General features: G+C 41.1%; 2 long non-coding RNA genes across 2 annotated transcripts in view; one reads left to right on the top strand and one right to left on the bottom strand.

Annotated features, from left to right (window-relative positions):
• The window catches only part of LOC144381899 (uncharacterized), a 131,809-nt gene that overhangs the window by 3,135 nt on the left and 109,313 nt on the right, over positions 1-19,361 (bottom strand). The window lies entirely within an intron of this gene.
• LOC144381900 (uncharacterized) overlaps positions 1-19,361 on the top strand; it is a 31,758-nt gene that overhangs the window by 11,691 nt on the left and 706 nt on the right. The gene's annotated exons all lie outside the window — the stretch shown is intronic.

Here is a 19,361-nt window from a genome sequence, read left to right as displayed (position 1 = left end):
CCCACTGAGCTAGAAGCCTGACACGGAGCTCAAACCCACAACCCTGAGATCATGACTTGAGCCAAAACCAAGAATTGGACACTTAACCAACTGGGCCACCCAGGCGCCCCTCCACAGGTGTTCTTGAACTCAATCTATGATGATCTAGAGAATATTTTGACAGTATGTGATTTATTCTTAGATTGAGATGTGGTTAAATGTTAAGCATTTCACTTCCACCTACCAGAATAAAAGCTCCAAAAGGCCATCTCTTTAGTTCACTCTGTATCCTCAATACCGTGAACAGTGCCTGGCATGTGGGAAGCCCTATAATACTTGCTCAGTTAGTGAACAAGAGGATGGTGGAACATGGTTCTTTATGAATGCATCAGGGCTCCTAATCTCAGATCGCCTGATGTTTAGAAGTTGTTGGGTAACTTTCCATTTCTAAGCATTCTCTTTAATCCTTAGAGGGTTCACATCTCTGTAAAACCTAGTCACACAGACAAGATCTGGTCAAGTCCTGGGTTTTTTTGCTTTTCCGTTTTATACATTTATGTTATGTACAGATCATTGGGCAATTTTTTTTTTAAAAGATTTTATTCATTTATTTGACAGAGAGACAGAGAGAGAGAGTACAAGCGGTGGGGGGGGGGGTAGGGGAACGGCAGGCAGAGGGAGAGGGAGAAGCAGGCTCCCCACAGAGCAGGGAGCCTGATGTGGGGCTCGATCCCAGGACCCTGGGATCATGACCTGAGCTGAAGGCAGACGCTTAACGACTGAGCCACCCAGGCGCCCCTCATTGGGCAATTTTAACAATAACAAGAAAAAATGGGGATCTGAAGTTTTAACTCTACAAGGTCAAAATCACTAATTAAAAAATAAATTAAAAAATAAATTTTTTGTTAAAAAAAGATGAGATTCCCTTATTTCAATAAAATGTTTTGACCTTTATTTTTACTAAAGTGTACCTTCTTGTTTGGGCATTGCAGTACAACCACCTATATGTCATGAGACTGCTAACGTCAGAATTCTATTTTGTTTGAGATAAACTCTTCTTACAGATTCATCTCAAAGACAAGATATCTTGTTTTTCTGTTCAGGCAACTACTGATAAGCAGCCAGTTATTTATGCTCCAAACACTTTAAATAGACCCCAAACAATGAGATCTGTGAAACTAGAATGAAGCTTTGAAAAATATGAATAACAAAGACAATTATGATAAAAGATTAGCTGTAGTAAGCATTCAATATTTTCTCTGCACACTTTTCTGTGTTTATGAGCCTGGGTAGCTCGGTAGGTTGCATGTCCGACTCTTGGTTTCAGCCCAGGTCATGGGTATCTTGAGATCGAAACCCCACTCCCCACTGGAACACCCCCTCAGTGGGGTGTTCTTTCTCTCTTGGGGTTCTTTCTCTCCCTCTGCCCCTCTCTCCACTCGCACTCACACTCGCACGCACATGCTCTCTCTTTCTCTTAAGTAAATAAATACATCTTTAATAAAATAAAATAAGATAAAATAAAATAAAAGTACTCTACTCAAGGGGCGACAGGGTGGCTCAGTCAGATAAGTACCGACTCTTGATCTCAGCTCAGGTCTTGATCTCAGGGTCATAAGTTCAAGCCCCATGTTAAAAAAATTAAAAAAATAAAATAAAACTAGGGGCGCCTGGGTGGCTCAGTCGGTTAAGCGTCTGCCTTCGGCTCAGGTCATGATCCCAGGGTCCTGGGATCGAGCCCCGCATCGGGCTCCCTGCTCAGCGGGAAGCCTGCTTCTCCCTCTCCCGCTCCCCCTGCTTGTGTCCCCTCTCTCACAGTCTCTTTCGCTGTCAAATAAATAAATAAAATCTTTAAAAAATAAAAAAATAAATAAAAAAATAAAAAAATAAAATAAAACTAATCTACTCAAAACACTTCTTGCTTTAAGTTTGCCCACCCCAAATATCAATTAAAACAAAAAAGTAAGCACTTTCATTTATTTATATTTCTACATCTATAAATACCTGGAAATACCTAGAAAATACAGCATCCATATACAGCATTATTTTTTAGAGGAAAGAAATATGTTCACAGTGAAATGTCTCTGATGTTTACATTAAATGAGTGTAGATACTAATCTCTCAAAGAGTCTGAAGACTTCTTTTCTGTCCTAGACAAAGAAGAGTCCTCTGATTTAATATTTAGTTTGTTCATTAATCATCATAGCTCTGCATTACAAAAAAAAAACAAAAACAACAATATATTTTACAAGGTAAAACTGCTGACTCCTTGTTTACTTAAAATATGGTAGAAAAGCATGAACGAATCATAGAAAATACATTTTAGTGATCAAAATACAAAAGATTAAAAACATATTCTGTCTACGTTAATAAAACTTTCAAAGGGATCATAACCAATTCTGTCAGTCTCAGAAGTTCCTGTTTTGGCAGTTAAAAGAGAAGGAGAACATGAAACATCTTGTGAATTTTTTCTTTGTGGATAATTAAACACAAGTCATGAGAAAACAAATGTACAGATGTACACCATATTTTCATCACTCTGAAGACTTGAGTCATGTACTGGGGATTTAATATTCAAAAGAAGCAACATTTGAACTATGTTTGAGACATGTTACTGGCTCTTCTCCTAAATTAATGTTTTTTGGTAATTTTATCAAGCTTAGCCCCTGTGTTCTCCTTTTTATTTGAAGTAACTGAGTTTGGTTATCATCTTTCTTCTTCTAGGGAAGCCAAACACACCATCAAATAACCATGCACATTATTAAGGTGTGAGTGTCGGGGTGAGGGTTGGCTCTGTATGTGGGCAGGGGACATCACCCTTCCCTGGGCTTTCTCTTCATTCATAAATGACAGTCACAGAGAAATCGGTCCTGCTGGTTGCTATCACAAAAGCAACACCGTTTCTCCTGGAGTCTGCAAGAATCTGTCTCCTTCTACTGGGTGTGGGAATTGATGTTCATAAGTGGAAACTGATAGGTAACGTTATATACGTGTGTGTGACACACACACCCCAAATGTATATATAACTTACAACTATCATAAGGACTAGGCAGAAAAAATATACAGGGCCATAAGGCTGAGAAAATAGGGAGATTTTGATATAGGGGGAAGGGGGAGATGTCAGGATAGCTTCCCTAATGAAGTTAGTGTACTGGGGATGGGGGTGGGGAGTGGGGCTGGGAAAATGGGGGGAGGGAAAGTATTCCAGACTCAGGGAGCAGAGAGGAGGGGGCTTGGGGAGCTGGAAAAACCGAATGAATGTCAGTACAGCTGGATCTCAGCTGCGAAGCTGGTAGGGATGGAAGAGGAGACGAAGCCAAAAACACGGGCAATAGTTAGATCAAGAAAAGCTTTATCTTTTTTTTATCCAAGGAGCAGTGGGAAGACACTGAAGGGTAGGGAAGGGTGTTTGCATGCTGAAAACCTCACTCCGGCAACAGGGCTAGCAGGAGGGTCTGGGGCAGGTGGAGGGATGCGGGCAGTCTGGCTAGGTGTGGGGAGCTCTTGCAGTTTTCTGCTGCAGGAGAGTCACAGTGGGGCTGGTGCTAAACTGAGGATGGGAGCAATGGCAACAAGAGAAGGTAATATCCACAGGCCAGTGAAAGTAACCATCACCTTGGAGAAAGCAGGAGCTTCAGAACAGCCCTTAAAATGCTGCAAATTCCATGCAATAGATTTTCTTTCTTTTTTTTTTTTAAGATTTTATTTATTTATTTGTCAAAGACAGAGAGATACAGAGGGAAAGAACACAAGCGGGGGGGAGCGGCAGGCAGAGGGAGAAGCAGGCTCCCTGCTGAGCAAGGAGTCCGATGTGGGACTCGATCCCAGCACCCTGGGATTATGACCTGAGCCGAAGGCAGATGCTTTACCGACTGAGCCACCCAGGCGCTCCCTGTAATAGATTTTCTCTCACAATAGTGGAAAGCCACCCGCTGTGTGTCACTAGTGCTTCCTCCACGTTTCTTCTCATTCTGGAGGAGTCTGTCAGCTCAGATTCCATCAGCAGTACACCAGATGGTGAGGGAAGGAAATCTGATGGTGAGTTTCCAGGCTATGGCAGAGAAGGGGGCAATCTGAGGGGCAACAGAGAGACATAGACATATCTTTTGGGGGGCCATCATTCAACCCCCTACATTGTCCATTACCCTTCACAGCCAACTCAAACACAAGTCCTGGAGAACATATCTTCAATCTGTCTCTCTCAGCCACTGATCTTCATTGCTATGAAGATGCTATGCTCCCCTGCTTTATTGCCAGGACCCCAGTCGGGTACTTTGTGCTTCTTGAGCATTTCTGCAATGGCCCCCTAGCACCACTGGTTTCCTGCTTCTACTCTTGGCTCCCTCCTCCACAGTTCATTCCCTATAAAGTAGCCTTTTAAATATATGTATCAGACCGTATCACTCACCTGCTTAAAAACTTCCAATGCACTTAGAACTCCCTTTGCACGTAGTATAAAATCCAGCATTATCCAGTCCCCACTCCCTTCCCCAGCCATTCCTCCAGCCCCTTCTGCTAGTGTTCTAGCCACTGTTAGCAGGCCTCCCTCTAATTGGTCAGGGAGGCTGTCTCTGGCTGCCCTGTGTGGGGCGTTCTCTGCTACCCTTTAACACAGTACCCTCTCCATGACTTCCATAGCATTTCTCCATTTGCAATTCATTTACCAGTTTAGTAGCCATCTCTTCACAGTAGATTGAACCCCACAGAGGGAGGAACCAAGCCTCTCCTATTAAGCACTATATACCTAGAGATTGGCTGAGCATACAGTAGATGCCGAATAAACAATTCGCTAAACGATTGAGTTAATTAATGGTTCCCATTGCTTATAGAATTAAGAATAAAACTTGGCTGGCATTCCATGTCCCTGGCCTCTAGTCCCCACGTACTGCCTATCCTGCCTCATCTGCCACTTCTTAGCGAGAAGTTCTAGCTCCTACAGACTTCTGTCTTCTTATCTTCCCACTTTGATTCATGCCACTTTCTCCTTCAGGAATGTCTATTCCCTCCTCTGCTTACTACATCTTGGTTGTTTTTCTAGCCCAGTTGAAATCTCTCCTCCTCCAGGAAGCCCTCCTGACATCACCTCCACCTACATTATTCTCTCCCACCTCTGTTCTCTTCGAGCTGCTTTGTACTACAATTTCATTGTTTCCAGTGATTCTCACTTACGCCTCCAACTGGACTAAAGCGTAACTCTCTGTTTTAAGCTTCTTCAAGTTGACATAGGAATTGAGACAATGCAATGCCCAGAAGCCAGCCGGCTACTGGCTATTTTCTAGTCTCAGTTCTGTCCACAACTAGTCAGGTGACCTGGGATACTTCACCTCACCTCTCAGTTTATTTTCTTCCTGTGTAAAATAAAGGGTTGGGCCGTATTATTTGAAGCCTCCTTTAGCTTTGAGATGCCAAGATTTTAACAATCAATCCATTTTAACAAATCCACTTCAGAAGTGGATGTAGAAATTAAGTTAAGTTAGTTACTAATAAGGAATGCAGAAAAGTGCTGGGCCGTGAGAAAGCCCTCAACACATGAGTTGCTGGTTACTTCATTTTTTTTTCCCAGCAGGAAAATGAAGGTTTAGCAATCTGAATAAAGTAACCCAAGTCAACAGCTAGTAATGATGAAGCCCAGGACCTCCAGTTTAAAAAAACAAACCCTTGCTTTCCCCCTGCCTCTGGGATAATCACAATCACCTTACATTACCTTACACACAGGGATTTTAGTTTATAAACCTTTTCATAATCATCTCATTTCACCTGCGTACCAACCCCATGAGGCAGGTATTATTATACTTATTTTTCACACGAGGACAGTGAAGTTCAGAGGGGCTGAATCACTTGCTGAAGGTCACACAATCAGTGAGTAGGTAAATGAGGACCACACCCCAGAATTGAGCCACCATGCCCAAGTTGTCTCTAATATGCCACACTGCACTGCAGCAAGGTGCAATTAATGAAGCGAACTTTGTTAAATCACATCTCTTTTTTTTTAAGATTTGATTTTATTTGTAAATGGGCTCCACACCCAGCATAGAGCCCAATGCGGGGCTTGAACTCACGACCCTGAGATCAAGACCTGAGCTGAGATCAAGTCAGATGCTTAACTGACTGAGCCACCCGGGTGCCCCCTAAAATTTTATTTTATTTTTAAAGCAATCTCTACACCCAACATGGAGCTAGAACTCACGACTCCAAGACCAAGAGTCGCATGCTCCACCGACTGAGCCAGCCAGGCACCCGGTTCAATCACGTTTCTGCCAATAAAAATCTAAGCCAAAAATATACCAATAGGTTGTTTATGGTAAACTTAGAAAACCTAAGAGCAATTATTTGATGAATTTAAGTGCAGTTTCTGCTATCCCACCCTAGTGTTCTAACAGATCCACCCGGGCTCAGTGCACGTGCGGTTCTCATTAATACTAACGTGGATCGCACACGCCAGCTCTTCATGTAAAACACACCCGAAAGCACTCAACCATTAGAGGCAGAAACTTCCAAGAGTCAGGCGCAAGTAGTCATGTGACCAGGCACCCTGCTGTATCCACTGGCACTGTCGCTGACATAGCGAGGAAGCTTCATAATTTAAACTGTTTTTCCCCCTAAACACATTTTGAAGTTTGGGAAGATCCAAAAAGATCATTTCAGGATCTAATCCCGGGTCAAAAGTGGAGGTTGGAAAGCTTTTACGGTTTGTTTACTTTTTAAAAGTTAAAAGGATTTGTATTTTCAGATTCTTTCACCAGGGCAAGTTTAGACCAAAGAGCATATTTCCAGGAAGGTCACCTTCCCCAATTTGAGTGAAACCGTAAGAGGCCTGGACTACAAGGCCCAGGACATGGGTTCTAGTTCAAGCTCTGCTGTTTACTCCAACAAATCCTTTAAACTCGAGCCTCAGTTTCCCTGCTTAAAAAATAAAACAGATTAGGGGCACCTAAAGCGTATGCTTTCAGCTCAGGTCATGATCCCGGAGTCCCAGGATCGAGTCCCACATCGGGCTCCCTGCTCAGCGGGGAGTCTGCTTCTCCCTCTGACCCTCCCCCCTCTCATGTGTTCTCTCACTCATTCTCTCTCAAATAAATAAATAAAATCTTAAAAAAAACCGATTAAAAATAAACAGAAAAAATACCTGTCATCCGTACTTCACAGGGGCACCATGAAATATTGTTCCTGAAAGTATTTTGCCTCTCTAAGGGATTAATACTACCACTGCCAAAAGGTGAACCTGAGAAAAATGCCTCCATTTGCAAAGTATGTGTGTATATTCTGCCACCTAGTGGCCAAATGAAGAAATTATTTTAATTTTGTTCCTAATATTAAGATTAAATTAATGAAATGAACCTTGTTGATATTTTTAGAAACTTTGAACCAATCCTCTCAATGTATCAAATTTTTTATCAACGCTTATTGGCTCTATCAATGTTATATCACTGAGGCAGCAGAAAAAAACAGTAATCAGATACATAATGACATAACTAATGTACTTGAACTAAAATTTATGACCTGTCCAACATATTTTTTCATGACAGATCTGTTTTTTTTTTTCCCCAGCATATAGTCATTTAACGTGAGAGTAGTTATCAGGTGCTACTTTGCCAGGGCTCCCGCAGGCAACCAACCAAAGTTCCTGCTTGTAATGGTGCTTACACCATAGTGGCAGAGACAATCAGTTGGTAAATATAAAATATGTTAATTGATAACGAGTTCTATGAAAAGAAACAAAGCAGAGTAGGGGGAATGGAGAGTGACTGGCAAGGCAGTACCTGTTCTACTCCAGATAGGGTTATCAGGGAAAGTCTCTCTATAAGAAACCTAACTAAAGGAGGTGAAAGAGGAAACCACGCTGAAAGTTGGGGGGCAAGAGTATTTCAGGCTGAGGGAACAGAAGGTGAAAATCCTTCAAACACATGTGACTGAAGAACAGCAAGGAGGCCAGTGGAGCAGAGAGTAAGGGGATGGTAGGTGACAAGGCCAGAGAGGTGGTGGGGATGCCAGGTTGGTATAAGCCGTGGTTAGGAATTCACACTTGGCATTGGGATCTCTTGAGTCCAGTGGGAAGGCACTAGAGGATTTTGAGTAGTGGAATGACCTAATCATTCTGAGTAACCCTCTGACAAACAAAATAAAATACCAAATAACCTGACAGACAAGTTTAATGGAATGCCTGGGGAGAAATGGTTCCCATAAGAACGTAAGTTTCTCGAAACGTTTATAAAAACAGCTCTTTTAAGGGAACTCACAGGGGGCGGATTAGAGAGGAAGAATGCATAGCATCTTTACACTGAAATAAGTTAAGTCAGGAAAGCCAAAGCTATTTTTACTCAGGATTGTCTCAAAAAAAAAAAAAAAAACTTTGGTAACAATGGTGCATAAATTCTGAAGACACTTCAATGCAGAAAATAAATATTTACTGAATGACCACTATAGGCAGGTCATCTGGCAAGTTCAGTTTGGATGACAAGACAGGGCTCTAACCTTAAAAGCACTTATAAAACATCTGAGGAGATAAAACACATGCGCATAAAAGATAACGCAAAGCAATGCATAAATGCCAAAGGGGAGCTGGTGCCCAAGGCCACAGTTTATGGGAGGTAAGGCTGTGCTCACATATGAGCTTCAAAGGGACATGTGTCCGGCAGGAACTGGGGCAGGGAAAAGAGGGCGGGGGTGGGGTCTAGGAAAGGTGGCCTGGGGCTAGGACAAAACCCACAAAAGTCAAGAACTATGCCTGAGATTAGGGTCTCACAGAATTTTAGAACTGGAAGAAACTCATCACAAGAAAAGAAAATTCTGTATGTATGGTGATGGATGTTAACTAGACTTATTGTGGGGATCATTTCGCAATATACAGACTTGGTCACCGACCTATGATGGTTCGATGTACGATTTTTCAGTGGTGTAAAAGTGATATGAAGAAAACACATTTCGAAATTTGAATTCTGATCTTTTCCCAGGCTCGTGTTAGGCAGTACCATGGTCCCTCGTGACGCTGGGCAGCGGGTCACAGCTCTGAGTCAGCCACGTGATCACGAGGGTCACAACCGCTACACCTACAACTACACTGTGCCCATACAATCATCCTGTTCTCACTTTCATGTAATCAGTTACGTAAGATATTTAACACATATCATAAAACACGTTTTGTGTTAGATGATTTTGCCCAACTGTAGGCTAATGTAAGTGTTCTGAGCACACGTAAGGTGGGCTAGGCTAAGCTATGATGTTTAGCAGGTTAGGTGTATTAAACACATTTTTGACTTACAGTATTTTCTTTGATTTTATTTATTTATTTGACAGAGAGAGACACAGCGAGACGAGAGAGGGAACACAAGCAGGGGGAGTGGGAGAGGGAGAAGCAGGCTTCCCACGGAGCAGGGAGCCCCATGCGGGGCTCGATCCCAGGATCCTGGGATCACGACCTGAGCCAAAGGCAGATGCTTAACGACTGAGCCACCCAGGCGCCCCTACTTTTCTTTTTATATGTTTTCTGTTTCTTTGTTTGTTGTTTTTACAGATAGATGAGAGATAGTCCCTAAAAGTGCTTTTGAGTCGTTTATGATTTTTCTCAAAGAGTATCATATTGTAAGGGGCATATTTTGGGGCATATTTTTTCACTCACTTTTACCTGTTATATTATATTTTATTACGTACATGCCAGTCTATTCATTCACACCCCTGTCAGCAGCTGAGTCCTCCCCAGGCGTCTGCTATTGCGAACGGTGCTGTTATGAACACTCCCTGCATGTCTCTTGGCGCGGACGTGCTGCAGTTTCTTCCGGGGTATGCCTAGGAGGGCAACTGCTGGGTTGTGGATTATGGCAATTGTCAATCTCAGAAAATAATGCCAAACTCCTTCCCAAAGTGCCAAACCCAATTTAGGTTCTCTCCAGACTCATTTTAACTTAATCACCTCTTTAAAGGTTCTGTATCTAAATACAGTCACATTTTGAGGTACTGAGGGTTAGGACATCAACATATGAATTTTGCAGGGTGGGGGTGTTACACTGTTCAGCCTATAACACCTTCTATTCCTTATTTACTAAGAGTTGATATATGAATGGATGTTGGATTATATCAAATGGGGTTGGGTTTTTTTTTTTTTTTTTTTGGCATCTATTGGTAAGATTGTGTTGTTTTCCTCTTTTAATCTGTTAATGTGATTATTATTTTCATTTATGTGCTAATTTTAAGATATGTTTAGTATAAGTGAGTATACTGTATTTAAACTTATTTGACACTCTTCTTTCAGGTTTGTCCCTTTATCCTACGAAGGATAGCAGAATATGCCACCCTAAAATATGTTCCTTTGGTATATGGGTTGTTTTGACTTGTATGCACTTGAAAAACAGCAAATTCAGGAAGAGGTTTTCTCTGAACTTCCCATATCTGCCCAAAGCCAGATCCTCTAAAAGGAACTCAATGTCATAAATCTGTTCCCCAGGAGTTTCATCAACCAGGCAGGATTGACTCATCACAGGAAAGGAGACCAGAAGCCAGCACCAAACCCTGACAAACTTTGTCATAAGCTATCATACTCACATCTATTCTTCCAAAGGCTCATTTATCTTTCCTAAAAATCAGTTATTCTTCCCTAAAGGGCCTACATTTCCCCATCCCCTTTCCTTATTAAGATGATATTTAAGTCTAAATTCTAAGACACTTCAGAGAGTTACTCATTTTTCCCTGGGTGTCTTCCATAGATACATGAGGCATGCATGCTAATAAATTTCTGTTTGTTTTTATCTGTCAATCTTTTATTACAGGGGTCTCAGCTAAGAACCTGGAAAGGTAGAGAGAAAATTATTTTTCCTCCCCTATACCTATAATCAGCACAAACCAAGGAAAAGATTTTCTAATTTGTGTAAAATAAAAGCCTACTCCTGAATTTGGTAATCTTTTAAAAATTTGGGGGACACCTGGGTGGCTCAGTCAGTTAAGCATCTGCCTTCAGCTCAGGTCATGATCCCGGGGTCCTGGGATCGAGCCCACATTGGGCTCCCTGCTCAGCAGGGAGTCTGCTTCTCTCTCCCCTTCTCCCTCTCTGTGTGTGCTCTCTCTCTCTCTAGTTCTCACTCTCTCTCAAATAAATAAATAAAATCTTAAAAAAAATTTTTTTTACATAGTTTAAGTTTGCTATCTTGTAAAAAATTTTTTTTAAAAAGCAAAACTTTAAATCCATGGACATTTTCCCCTCCTTTCTACTTTTTTTTTGAGTTTATTTTTAAGTAATCTCTATACCCAGTGTGAGGCTCGAACTTAAAACCCCAAGATCAAGAGTCGCATGCTTGGGTGTCTGGGGGGCTCAGTTGGTTAAGTGACTGCCTTCGGCTCAGGTCATGATCCTGGAGTCCCAGGACCGAGTCTGGCATTGGGCTCAGCAGGGAGTCTGCTTCTCCCTCTGACTCCTCTCATGCTCTCTCTCTCTCAAATAAATAAATAAATAAATAAATCTTAAAAAAAAAAAAAAAGAGTCGCATGCTCTACTGACTGAGCCAACCAGGCACCCCTCCTTCCTACTTTCTACCGGGTTTTAAAAATGGGGTGCAGGGGTGCCTGGGTGGCTCAGTCAGTTAAGCATCTGACTCTTTATTTCAGCTCAGGTTATGGTCTCAGGGTTGTAGGATCGATCCCTGCGTTGGGCTCTGAGCTCAGCAGAGTCTGCTTCTCTCTCTCTGCCCCTCCCCCTGCTCATGCTCTTTCTCTCTCTCTCAAATAAATAAATAAATCTTTTAAAACAATGTGGTGTAATGAGCAGAGGAAGCCCAAGAGTTGATCCATGAAAATAATATAATAATTTATTTATTGTTGGTATCTGTTGTATCCCCAAAAAGGTATGCGGTATAAAACATTCATTCTGCTTTTCTGTGTGTCTATTTTTTTCCAATCCTTTATAATGAAACTTTTCAAACAAATAGCAAAGATGAAATAAATTTGAGTACCAGTATATCACTATCTACCATTCCCATTAACATTTCTGTATACTTGTTTTATCACATACCTATGCATTTCTCTATTGATCCATTAATCACCTAATTTTCTGATGCATTTCCAAGTAAATTTGAGAAGTCAGTATACTTCCTCCTAAATACTTCAACTTGTGTAGTAGACCAGTGTCAAGTATTTTTTAAGAGTTTTAATTTCTTTTGATGTAACATTTATACACAATAAAATGTTCAGATCTTAAACGAACACTCATGGAGTTTTGACAAGTGATATGCCTGTGTCACACTGAACTCCATCAAAATATAGAATTTTAACATTACCCAAGAAGGTTTCCTCATGCCCCTTCCTGCTCACTTCCCACCCCCACACACAGAAGCAACTACTTTTCTGATTGTTTTTCATCCTTCTTCCTGTTCTAGAATTTCATTCATCATTCTGCTTTTATTTTATGTGTGTATGTATTTATTTTACCAGGAGCCAAATGCAGAGATAATTTAATTCGATTGGATTTATGGTACTTTATTTAGACTCTCCAATAAAAGTTGAAGTGGGTATGTTAATCATCATCATTCTGTTTTATTTATTTATTTAAGATTTTATTTATTTATTTGAGAGAGAAAGAGAGACACAGAGCAGAATTGGAGGGGGAGGGGCAGAGGGAGAAGGAGAAGCAGGTTCTCCGCTGAGCAGGGGAGCAGGGAGTCCCATGCAGGGCTCAATCCCAGCGACCCTGGGATCATGACCTGAGCCCAAGGCAGCCACTTAACCGACTGAGCCATCCAGGCAGCCCATCATTCTGTGTGAATCAGTAGGAAGGTAGACAGTCAAATTACTATGTTTAAACTTTTTTTTATTACATAAGCCATTTGTTAACTTTCACATCTAACAGGAAGGTTAAAACTTAAGAGGAGAAACTTTCATTTACAAAACCATGGCAAATTTTGTATTTTTTTTTTAAGATTTATTTATTTTAGAGAGAAAGAGAGAGTGAAGGGAGGGGCAAGGGAGAGGGAGAGAGAATCTTCAAGCCGCTCCTCGTTGAGTGTGGAGCCCAACTTGGGGCTCTATCCCACAACCCTGAGATCAGGACCTGAGCCGAAACCAAGAGTTGGATGCCCAACTGTCTGAGCCACCCAGGTGCCCCAAAGTTTGTATTTTTAAAATGAGATTGTGATATAATAAAAATTAAATATTTGGCCTTTGTTCCACTTTCTGGCATAGGGTTCCTAAAACCCTTGGAATCTCCAGAGTGATGAGTATCTTCTCTGTGGTAACGAGATGATTCAAGGTGGGGGCTCCTAGATAGCTCCAGGACAGGCGGCTAGCTATCAGAAAACCCAACCAGGTAACCAAAGGATTAGAACTTTTAGCTCCACCTTCCTGATCTCCAGGGAGGGGAAAGAAGCCAGGAGACTGAATTCAATCACCAATGGCCAATGATTTAATCAGTTATGCCTATGTAATGAAACCTAGATAAAAGCCCCTAAATGATGGGGCCCAAGAGCTTCCAGGTTGGTAAACACAATGATGGGCTGGGAGGGGAGCGTGCTCTGAGAGAGCATGCGAAGTCTGCACACACATACTCCCCTCTCCCACCAATACCTTACCCGATGCATCTTTTCAATTTGGGTGATCCTGAGTTGTATCCTTTATAATAAGCTGGTAAGCATCAATAAAGTGTTTTTTTCTGTGCTTTGTAAGTCATTCTAGGGAATTATCATACCGAGGGGGTTAGCAGGGGGTTTCACGGAAACCCCCAAATTTTAGTTTGCTGGGCAGAAGTGTGGGTACCTAGGCTTCTTATAAACTTCTTATATGTTCACTATTAACAATGGCTTAAATTTCTGCTTCTTAGTTATGTTTTAATAGGGATATGGCCCATGACCATTAACTATGCTATTTGGTGCTACCTTTGCCTTATAAATGTTAGTGTCAGAGAACTATATAAAATAAGTGAGGTCTAGGGGTGCCTGGGTGGCTCAGCGTTAAGCGTCTGCCTTCGGCTCAGGTCATGGTCCCAGGGTCCTGGGATCGAGCCCCGCATCGGGCTCCCTGCTCTGCGGGAAGCTTGCTTCTCCCTCTCCCACTCCCCCTGCTTGTGTTCCCTCTCTCGCTGTGCCTCTCTCTGTCAAATAAATAAATAAAATCTTAAAAAAAAAAAATAGAACTACCCTATGATCCAGTAATCACACTACTGGGTATTTATCCAAAGAAAATGAAAATGCTAATTTGAAAAGATACATGCATCCCTCTGTCTACTGCAGCATTACTTATAATAGCCAAGATATGGAAGTAACCCAAGTGTCCACTGATAAATGAATAAAGAAGATGTGATACACACATAAACAGACGCACACAGAGTGGAATATTACTCCGCCACAAAACCACAAATGAGATCTAGCCATTTGCAACAACACAGATGGACCTAGAGGGTATTATGCTAAGTAAAATAAGTCAGACTGAAAAAGACCAATAACATATGATTTTGCTTATACATGGAATCTAAAAAACGAAATAAAAAAGGAGTAACAGATCCATAAATACAGAGAACTGATGGTTGCCAGAGGGGAGGGAAATGGAGGGGATGGGCAAAAAGGGGTGAAGGGGAGTGGAAGGTAAATCCCCCAGCTATGGAATGAATAAGCCACAGAGGTGAAAGATACAGCATAGCAATACAGTCAATGCTATTGTGATTATGTTGTATAGTAACAGATGTTAGTTACACTTGCGGTGAGTATAGCATAACACATAGAGGTGTCAAATCACTATGTTGTACCCGAAACTAATGTCATATTGTGTATCACCTATACTATAATGAAAGCAATTTTTTAAGAAAATGAAAAAAATTATCTAAAAAATTAATTTAAAAAATAACAAACATGTACAAATGCATTACTTTCATTATATCACTTATTACATTAACTATTGTGGGGAGATGCTTAAATTTTTTTCCTAATGGGATACTTGATCATACATGCACAAAAACCGGATTGGTCTATGTCAGCATTTTCCCGGGTGTTATCTATGGACTTGTACATCAGAATCCCCCAGGATACGTCTTAAATGCTATTGCTTGAGCCTTGTATTCAAGACATACCAGCAACAAACTGACTTATTCTCCAGTGTTTAATAATAAGCAGTAAAAGAGAATCAAACGTGGGGTAATTTTATGGTGCTGTGATTCCCTGTTATTTACTGCTGTTGTCCATGAAGTATCTCAACACTGGTGAAATGCTTCCCACACTTTAATCTATTGACTTGCAGCATTTCCAGCATTTCAACGTAGATTCCAGGTTAAGTAAAATCATTATTAAAGAAAAGACTAGACTTCATGCCATCAGCTACTTGCTTTAACGATTTTTGTCTACTTAGTGAACTAAAGGAAGAAACTGGAGATAGAGAAGCCATGGATAGAAGGAAATGAATGAAGACAGGTAGAAAGAGAGCAGCAGAGATGGCCCTTCCTCAGAATACTCCCCCCCCCCCCCGTTTCTCAATCTCCTAAACTCCAGAGACTTTCATTTCTACTGCTTTTCATCCATTCACCTCGGACCTGGTCCTCACTCAGAACTGCATGACCTCCAGGGCTGCAAAGGGAGTTTTCTTTCTCTGATCACATTCCCCTTCTTTCCCTATTGCCTGAACTTGTTGACCTGCTTTTCCCTCTTGTAACTCTGGTCCCTTGCACTTCTCTTTTTTATCTTCCCAACTGGACGACCTCCTTTCCAGTTTCCCTTTCACTGATTTTTTAGCCTAAAAAAGAACCTAATATTGGGTTATAAAGGTTATAAAACCCTGTTCCAACCACTTCAGAACCCAGAGCCCTTCATGCTACTGACCTCATTGTGCAGAGTGCCCTGTAGGGCCTGGTTAGAGGCTCCCTATATTCTTAGGACAGCCACTTTGGCATGGGCATAGCCCAGGGACACAATCCAAAGCCCTAAAGCTGAAACTTCTCATCTGGGATTCTAAGATTTTTTAAAAATTGAATTAATAAGTTCCTTGAATGCCATTCAAAAGTATAAGAAGGTAGATACCAATTAGATTCTATAACCAAGTATTTGTTAAATAGGTTATAGTGAAAAAATAACAAAACTGTTCCTTTTCAACAATTATTGTATTGGAGACTTACTTTTATAAAAGAGACAGCAACAACATTGATTACAATAGGGAGAAAGGCATATACGTTTTTCAAGTAAGTAGCATTAATTACCTCTCTGAAACTATATTACCTTACCGCACTTTTAAGAGATGATTTGTTTATTCTATTAGCCTAAGAGATCATAGGTTATAACACATTCTCTCATCACTTATAATTTCAATTGCTTCACTTTCTGGCAAAACTTAGGATCAAGAAATACAAGCATTGATACTGCAATAGTGTTGTATGATGACAGATGATAGCTATACTTATGGTGACCCCAGCATAGGGTATAGAGATGAGTTGAATCACTTTGTTGTACACCTGAAACTAATATGACATTGTGTGTCAACTATACTCAAAAAAATTTTTTTAAGAAATATAAGTATTCGGGCGCCTGGGTGGCTCAGTTGGTTAAGCAACTGCCTTCGGCTCAGGTCATGATCCTGGAGTCCCGGGATCGAGTCCCGCATCGGGCTCCCTGCTCAGCGGGGAGTCTGCTTCTCCCTCTGACCCTCCTCCCTCTCATGCTCTCTGTCTCTCATTCTCTCTCTCTCAAATAAATAAAAAAAAAAATCTTAAAAAAAAAAAAAAAGAAATATAAGTATTCTTGGGGTGCCTGGCTGGCTTAGTCAGTGGAGCATGCAACATTTGATCTCTGGGTTGTGAGTCCAAGCCTCATGCTGAGTGTAGAGATTACTTACAAATAAAAAATCCTAAAAAAAGGGGCGCCTGGATGGCTCAGTCAATTGGGCGGGTCATGGTCTCGGGTTCCTGGGGTTGAGCCCTGCATCAGGCTCTTTGCTCGGCAGGGAGCCTGCGTCCCCCTCTCACTCTGCCTGCCTCTCTGCCTACTTGTGATCTCTCTCTCTCTGTCAAATAAATAAAATCTTTTTTAAAAAATCCTAAAAAAAAAATAAATAAATAAGCATTATTGATTCTGACTGTACTGCAAACCTCAGTATTTCTAGGCAAATACAAAGAAGTTATAGATCTAGCTATGTAAAATTTTTTAAATCAGATAATTTTACAATTTTAAAAAAGATTTTATTTATTTATTTGTCAGAGAGAGGGAGAGAGAACACAAGCAGGGGGAGCGTCAGGCAGAGGGAGAAGCAGGCTCCCCGCTGAGCAGGGAGCCTGATGCGGGGCTCGATCCCAGGACCCTGGGATCATGACCTGAGCTGAAAACTGACACTTAACCGACTGAGCCACCCAAGCGTCCCCTAATTTTACCATTTGAAACATAGTCAAAAATCCTTTTTTTTAACCACTAAAAACATGTAAAAATTTACTTATACATCAATAATCATCCCTCAAAGTACAGTAAAACAAATTCAAAGGAAAACAAACCAAAATTAATGAATAAGAATCTCTTCCCCTTTCATGATTTGTGCTCCAGTTTGTCAAAATAAAATTCTTTTGCTGCTTATTTGTTTCTGAGGAGCCTTGTGTACACTGTAAAAATTACAAGAGGGGGAAATCAGAGGGGGAGACGAACCATGAGAGACTATGGACTCTGAGAAACAAACTGAGGGTTCTAGAGGGGAGGGGGGTGGGGGGATGGGTTAGCCTGGTGATGGGTATTAAAGAGGGCACGTACTGCATGGAGCACTAGGTGTTATATGCAAACAATGAATCATGGAACACTACATCAAAAGCTAATGATGTAATGTATGGTGATTAACATAACATAATAAAAAAAAGTTTAAAAAAAATTACCTGTGTGTCACAATTTAGGAAGTGGCTGAGTTACAATGTGGAATTCTCCAACAGAAATGCATCCTAAGAATGTATTAGGTCAGGACAAGGGGTCAGAATTCACTAAAATTAACAAAAAGCCTCCTAAGAAACAATGAATAAGCAATGAATAGGCAACAAAAGACTTCTAGCAAACAGGTTTGTTTTCCTTTGAATTTGTTTTAAATTGCTCTAATTTTACTATTATTGCACTTTCTCCGATTCTGTCAGAGGGGAATTTCCCCCTTTTAAACCACTTATTTTAGTTCTGATCAAAGAATTCAGATGTGGGAACAATCCACTGGATCACTGAAGGTATCTTCTTCAGTCTCCTGACATGGATTATAATTGTTAAAAGCAGACAAAAGATGAGGTCATTGTTTCATGTATGGATTTTTCCTTTGGTCTCTTTGCTTCTCCAGTACAATAGAAAATACATGTGCCAATTTCCACCAATTAGATCCACAGAGTTTTTATAATTTCAATGACATTTGAAAGCTGGTACCCTGTTTCAATTGCTGGACAACCCCAGCAAATATTTAGGAACTCTTTAATCTACTCCAGTACAAGACAGTCTCCTGCCGTCAATAGAGAGCCATGTCAGGGAACTGCAGGCCTCTTCTCAAGCACAAGTCAGGATGCCATCTTTAACTTTTTACTTTGGCCAGTGGATTCTTTTTTTTAAAGATTATTTATTTATTTATTTATTTGACAGAGAGAGTGCACACAAGCAGGGAGAGTGGCAGAGGCAGACAGAGAAGCATACTCCCTGCTGAGCAAGGAGCCCCATGTGGGGCTCGATCCTAGGACTCTGGGATCATGACCTGAGCCGAAGGCAGATGCTTAACGACTGAGCCACCCAGGAGCCCCTATTAGACCACTATTAAATGAACATCTGCTCTGTGCCAGATACTCTACTATGTACTGAGGATAAGGCAGTAAACAAAATGGACAAAAATCCCTTCTCTGAGCTTCCATTCTAGGGAGAGAGAGATAGGTTAAACAAACAATTCTATAATGTATTAGATGGTTATACGTGCTGTGGAGAAAACTGTAGCAGGGAAAATGGTTAGGGAGTGTGGGGGTGGCAGTGGTAGTTGCTCTTTTATTTAAGGGACAACTTGACAACACGGTTGTGCCTTTTCCTTTAGTCACAATGAACTACAGGGCAAAGGGATTAAATAAGGATTTAATAAAAGTTGTCATCTTGCCAAGCATGAAATAAGAAGGAAGAGGAGGTAGAGGAGTCGAAGGTGATTGCAAGAAGGAATTATCATGATTGACTGGATAAGAAGGGAAGAGGGTACAGTAGGTAAGGGATAGTGAAAAGGTAATAGGGTTAATGGGTTACTGATTCTGGTGGAGGCGAAGGATTGTTGGAATCCATAAGTTCCTGATTTTCTTCTGGGATGGAAATCGGAAGCCCCACTGGGATTTGATTCTCCATTTTTATTTTGGAGCATGTGACTCATCAACACCCTTCTTCAGCCCTTTAGGAACCTAGACTTGGGCAAATGGACTCTCCTTCATAATGGGTCTTCTCATAAAGAGCCTGAAAATG

The sequence above is a fragment of the Halichoerus grypus genome, chromosome 5 (genome assembly GCF_964656455.1).
Source record: "Halichoerus grypus chromosome 5, mHalGry1.hap1.1, whole genome shotgun sequence".
Lineage (NCBI taxonomy): Eukaryota > Metazoa > Chordata > Mammalia > Carnivora > Phocidae > Halichoerus > Halichoerus grypus.
This window is presented reverse-complemented; position numbering and strand designations above follow the sequence as displayed.